A 6,572-nucleotide genomic window follows, 5' to 3' on the forward strand; every position below is an offset into this window, starting at 1 on the left:
TGTGTTGGGAAACCGTTTTTGTCCTTTTATAATATTTTCCTGTACACATTAGTCAGACTACACGCCATATTTATGTTAAGCGAGTAAAAATGGTAAGCCCGCCTTTCGATAGGTTGTAATATTTTATAATTTATAGATCAAGTCTAATTTTCACAACTGTTTTCGAGAGTTCTTTTTCTGTCACCTATTTACCTCTGTAACATTAATCGTTTCTGATTTTTCAAACACACGTTTTTAGTAACATCAAAAGTAACATATCGCTAACGTGCAGTTTTCATTCGTGTAGGCTATATATATATATATATATATATATATATATATATATATATATATATATATATATATATATATATATATATATATCGCTATAGTGTAATTAAAATATGTAGGCTAATTAATAGTCATTTCACCAAAACACGCTTCAAAGCCAAATTACAACTTATTACTGGTCTTCAAGTTACCGGTCAGATGTTTCTGTCTTTGGTGATTTGTGAAGCTGCAGAGATGTGTCGCGCAAAAGCTGTCTGAAAAGAACAGGTGTTCTGTCTGACGCAAATCAAAACGCTTTGTTCTGCAGACTTATGTTTGCTCCGGCGTTATGTGTAATGCAGAGTTAATATCAGTTTAATGCATGTCGATGCTTTTCTGTATTTTGGGTCTTGGTTAATCTCCTCATTGTTCTGCCGTCCTCGGACCTACAGAAAAGATGCTGGGACCCAAAGGGGTTTGCAGGAAGGGCAGCTTAAGGTGTTAAAGACAGTCTCAAATGCAGTTTTAAAATGTTACTTAAAGATATTGATTCAATTTAAAAGATCTAATCATAATTTGCATTGGGTTATTATTACTCTGTAAAATGTTCCAGAAATAAAGAAATTAGCTAAATAAATGACAATACAGGCTTTATGACATTTCATTGGCTTAGTATGTTTCTGTTCCTGTTTCTGTCATTTAATTATATAATATTATTATAGCCTACCAACATATTTGAACTATAATATATATTTTTTTTTTCTTCCCCCATACATTATGAGTACTTGGTGTAAAAAAAAATAATACCATAATTTTCAATAACAGGCCTATTATACTGCCAAGTTTTTTCGTTTTCTGATAAAATTACGTTTTTTAAAGTGCTTTAATCATTGCATTGTCATTTCACTTAAGTTGCTTGAAACCAAAACTACAGAATGTGGATAATAAAATGAAGCCAAATCATTATCGGTTTATACCGCTGAGCTCACCAAGGAGAATGGCCTCAAAACAACCTGTAAGGCAAATGCGCGGGCGTTGATGTGTGTCCGGAGGAGGGAAGGCAAATTTATATGGATATAATAACTTAGAAATGTGTCTTTAATGGGTTTAATTCAGCGCCCGACCAGCTGCACTCCCTCTAATTGGTAAAGAGAAAACAATCGTGCCATGGCTTGAAAAGCAAGCAGAAATTAGTTTCGGTCACCGAGGCTAAGCTATATTTCCTGCAAACCATCTGCTTGATATGTACAATAGAGGGATTTTCAAGTGCAAGAGAAAGAATAAAGTGCTTTGAACGTGCAGAAGTCCTCTTGGGTTTTCTGAAGGTGATGAGGTGTCTTAATACAACTGCCCCGGGCGGTGCTAAAAACAACTGGTGCAAATCTAACAGTCGTATTATTTGGAATAACTACATGCTAATCACTTACGGTTCTGTTATTGGCATGTTGATAGATTGTAATAGCCTACTTGTTTAAGCTGCAGCAAAAGCTGTCAACAAAAAATGTTAAATTCAGTGAGGAAATGATCACAATTGATTAACACGATTAATACTTTGATAATAAAGCTAGATGTACTGTTTTTTCTGGTTTTGTTGGCCAAAGTAAAAAAGCTAGGGATAGCTACTGGGCCGCGATGAGGGAATTACAGCTGTCCAGAAATTACGTGCGCGCAGGCCCCCAACAAAGATTTTTTTTGCTTTTACTAAGATGGTTGCTAAGACTTCTTAAGATGCACTAAGACGGCTGTCGAGCTGATCCCTTTTTTTAAAAACTTCTGAAATATTGTTTAAAGAGCCAATATCACTGCGAAAGAGCAACGCCTGGCGCATAATTTCATGGAGATTTACTCGCCGTGTCATCGCTCAGGACTCACGCGGACTGTCTTCCCCTCGTCTTTTTTCTGTCCAAATCAAAGCGCACGAGTTGACTCCGCGGAGATAAATGTGAAGGTAGCTGCAAGAAAATGAATGGATAGTGGGACAAATCCTGACCAGAGCGGCGGTCAAACGCCATTAGTCACAGGTCTTAGCCCAACAGGCTTAGGGATTCACCTCTTTTGGTGCATCTGACAGAGAGAGCGTCTGTCCCAATAAAAGCCTCCAAGGAGAAATCCTTTTGTTCGCGCTTTTTCTCGTTTTATAAATATTTTATCAGTAGGCGTTGGTCATTTTCCCCTGCGGTTTAGCAGCAAAACTTGAAAGGTTGTGCTTTGCCATAGCACATTAAACCTTATTCCACGTGTGGCGCAGCATGTTCTCTGACCCAGCTCCTCACACAATGAAAATTCCTCTTTTTTACTCTCTGTAACTCAATGGAAGAAAATGTGTGTGACCTGTGTAGCCCAATTCAGTCAACCATGGAGGAAAGAAATGTTGTCTAGAATTTTTATTTCGGATCATTCTTATCTATCTATCTATCTATCTATCTATCTATCTATCTATCTATCTATCTATCTATCTATCTATCTATCTATCTATCTATCTATCTATCTATCTGAGCAGAAAATAGAGGTTTGGCAACTACTACACTGAAAAAAAAAAAGTATTTAGAAGTATTTTCTTGTAGCTATAAAGTAGTCCAATATTCTTTATTTAAACTTCGAAAAAATATTTTCCATATTAGCTTTCGTGCTTTAGCGTTTTAATTTATTTATTTTACAAACACTGGACAGTATAGCCATACAATAAAATGTCTTTATCTGTAACATTTGTGTCATTACGATTTTTTTTGGATAATTGAAATTAAAGCGGTTGAATAAAGTTAGTAATTAACTTAACAGGTTGTAACCAGCACTATTTACTTCTAAGTTTGCAGTTGAAATGATTTTTACCAGCCCTTTTTCATTATATTGGTTATTTTTAGAGACTGGTTTTTACTTTTAATTTATTTATGTTTCAAGGTGTAATGGCCTAGATTATATATATAAAAAAAAAGTATGTCCATTGTGTTTTCGTATAGCAAGCAGAAAGTGTTTTTAGTGCAAAATTTGTAACGGCAAGACTATGATGATCAACTTTTCTTTTTTCATAAAAAACCGTTGTCTGCGGTTTTCTTGTGGTGTCTAATCCAATCCGAATTCTTCTGTCCAATCAGGACGCGCCGCCTCTAGAGTAAACGGAACTCACGTTGAGATTTTGCTTGAACTTTATTGTTAGAGCTGTCACCCATGAAAAGGCTTCTTCAGCAGTCCACTATAAAAACCCCTGGAAAAGAGAGGGACGGACAAAGAGCTCCTTCATTCTGCCCTCTTGACTCTAATCTACGGCAAGGCTCTGTAGTGAGAGAGTAACAGCACGTGTATTTCCTCGCTGTCATTTTCAACAACAAAAAAAACGGTTGCAATGATGTTGCCAAGGTGTTATTGGCGCCACCTGCTATGTATCCAACTTTCTAAGGGCCCCTCGGCGGCTCTTTCCTTGCCTTCCACTTTACATTCGGCGTTCACCACGCACTCGGAGTTTCCCTGGTGGAGGACCTGTTGCGGATCAGCAGACCTGCCACCTTCATGCACAGGAGCATCCCCGTCTCCAAGCGCATCTCCTCGGCGCATAGGAGCCACAACTCTGAACAACTCTTCCGCAGTCCACGTCGCCATGTCTACATCTTTGCCAAAAAGATCAAGCTCTCCACAAACATCAATTCCAAACGATCCAAATTACTTGAAGTTTGGAGTGAATGCGATTCTCGCGTCAACAACACGTAACGGTACGTTTCTTTAATGTTTATAAACTAGCAACTTTATTCTTTTGATAAAGCATCAAAAAGTGTAACTGTCTCGAATGTTTTGTTTTAAAATACGCTAATGAAGATCTTAGCGACATTTTTTTTATGTCACATTCAACTTGTACATTTCATTTAATTAAAGTCCGCTTAATTTTGTGTCATAGCTTCACCACCACCTTCAGTGCAAGGGATGAATGTGAAAACATTCCCGTTCCCATGTTTTGACGCCTCATTCCACCCATTCATCAGAGCATCATTTCCCAGGTGGGTTCCTAAAAAAAATCGCTGTGTCATTTCTTATTTCGGTCAAACTGATGGGCCTTCAGAATCTGCTTCCAATGCTGGTATTTGTAGGACATTGTGGAATCAGTCTCGCTGATTTGATGCCCTATTTAGCAAACGCAGTGACTGCTGACATTTTGCACCGCTTCCCCTAATCCACAAATTAGCCGGAATTGTCATGGTCCCAATTTAAGGCGGGTCCGCTCTCACAAGCAAACTGTTGGCGTCTCTTCATCGCTGCCTTTCCCACCGAGGCAGTGTACTTAGTTACTGATTGGCAACAATGCTTTCAGCACCATGACCAATTGGTCAGCTCCCTCTGGGCAGCCACACACAGACCCGTAGTTGACTTAAGAATGCTGCTGATAGGCATTTACCAGTCATGGACTAATTCCCCTATTAGCTTCTATTCAGTATTTCAATATTCTCACAAGACCACATAGAGTGAGGGGAGTCTTCGCGGGACGTCCAAGCAAACGTTTTGGTCTCATATAGCAGCATGAAAATTGCTTAACAGGGTGTAGTAGTCTTAATTAGGCTACAGTGATCACTACTAGCAATATAAATGGATTATAAAAGTTTCTTAAAAAATTACTCTAAAAAGAGTAATGTTTACGAAAAATATATTTGTATATTGGTTAAAGCTAAGTATACCTCAGATAAAACCAATAAAAGTGGGTCCATTTTGCGTTAAGCTTCATGTCCATCAATCCAATGAATGCGAGCTACAAATAGCCTTGTGGATCGTGCACTCATTCAGACCAGCGATAATAGACTGATTCTTTTCACCGCGGTGTGAATACGTCAACAAAACAACTTGAGCAGTATGAAAGGCTTTTCGTGTCCATTTAATGAAAATATCTGGGGCAAACATAGTCCCCCCCATCAGTATTCTCAAAATGTCCCTGGCATGCCGTTGTGTTTAGTTTTAAAGTGTAAATCTCTTTTGTGGCCGTAATATATGGCTTTAGTGGCCTGTCCTAAGCCTTTTTCAGTCAGTTCATTACTACACAATTACCGTCCACGCTTCATTAGCACCTCTATCTTTCACTGGAGCGCTCTGAATGACTGCTCGCCCTTGTTACCATACCAATGCTTTTGGGAACCAAGCAATGTGCTAATTAGCTTCCTCGTTCCTTATCACTCAAACAGTAAACAGTTTGGTTTAATACATGTATATATATTAAAGGCCAACTTTCGTTCCAAGCCCAAATACTACTTCCTGTTCTTAGAAAAGACTAGTATTAGCTTAATTTGAGAGTTTGTTTGGTTGTTTCCTATAGCATCGTCTTCAGCAGTGCCAATTCCCGGGACTTTCGCATGGCCCCTCACGACTCGAGGGAACCGAGGAGAGGGATGCTTCGACGGGCCGTCTTCTCTGACGTGCAGCGAAAAGCGCTGGAGAAGATGTTTCAGAAACAGAAGTACATCAGCAAACCAGACAGAAAGAAACTTGCGACCAAACTTGGCCTTAAAGACTCTCAGGTAAGCTGATGTGGTCCATAAACATATTTTTATCGTACCTTTGTGGGTGTCTGAGGTAAACTCTGTGTGCTCATGTCTTGCGAACTCTTTCTCATCAGGTTAAAATTTGGTTCCAAAACCGAAGAATGAAATGGCGCAATTCCAAAGAAAGAGAGCTTCTGTCGTCAGGAGGTTGCAGGGAACAAACATTACCGACGAAAATGAACCCTAATCCTGACCTGAGCGACGTTGGAAAAAAGTTCGAGACAGACGCGGCTCTGAGAGAAAGCCCGCGCGCGCCTTTTTATCAGGCTCGCGGGATCACGAGCTCAACGTAGATTTACATTTCACTTCGCCTTCTATCTCCAGCAAGCACTCAGACTTCTCAGAATCAGAGGACGAGGAAATAACCGTGTCATAATCACTAAGCAGACTGTGTAATGTTTATATGTTTATGCACAAAACTGGAGGAAAACTTTCCGAAAAGTGGCCTTGTTTCACACGGTAGCCGTGTGAATTTTTAGTTTAAGAGAGAACGTCGTAACCGCTGCGTTTTGGCAGCTTGTATAGTGTTTTGTATGGAGTTTTTATACCAAGATTATTATAATCTTTCTTAATGTTTTGGGATACTTTGTCTATAATCTTAAATACGTAGGTGGCACATTTCTAACTTAAAAGTCTTATATTATTTTGTATACTGATGTGTGTTTTTTGTTTTTGTCTTTTTGTAAAAATGTATATACATTTGAAAAAATAATTTTACAAATTAAAAATCCAAAGCAAAATACCAAAATTTTCGTTTTTGTCTGAATTGAAATAACATTAATGCATGGTCAGATACAACAGACTGTATAT

At 38.6% G+C, this 6,572-nt stretch overlaps 1 pseudogene; it reads left to right on the forward strand.

The window, feature by feature from the left end:
• The first annotated feature begins 3,414 nt into the window (after positions 1-3,414).
• Positions 3,415-6,226, forward strand: LOC113042837 (homeobox protein DBX1-B-like; annotated as a pseudogene).
• The last annotated feature ends 346 nt before the right edge of the window (positions 6,227-6,572 follow it).

Source organism: Carassius auratus, chromosome 25 (genome assembly GCF_003368295.1).
Source record: "Carassius auratus strain Wakin chromosome 25, ASM336829v1, whole genome shotgun sequence".
In the NCBI taxonomy this organism is placed as follows: Eukaryota; Metazoa; Chordata; class Actinopteri; order Cypriniformes; family Cyprinidae; genus Carassius; species Carassius auratus.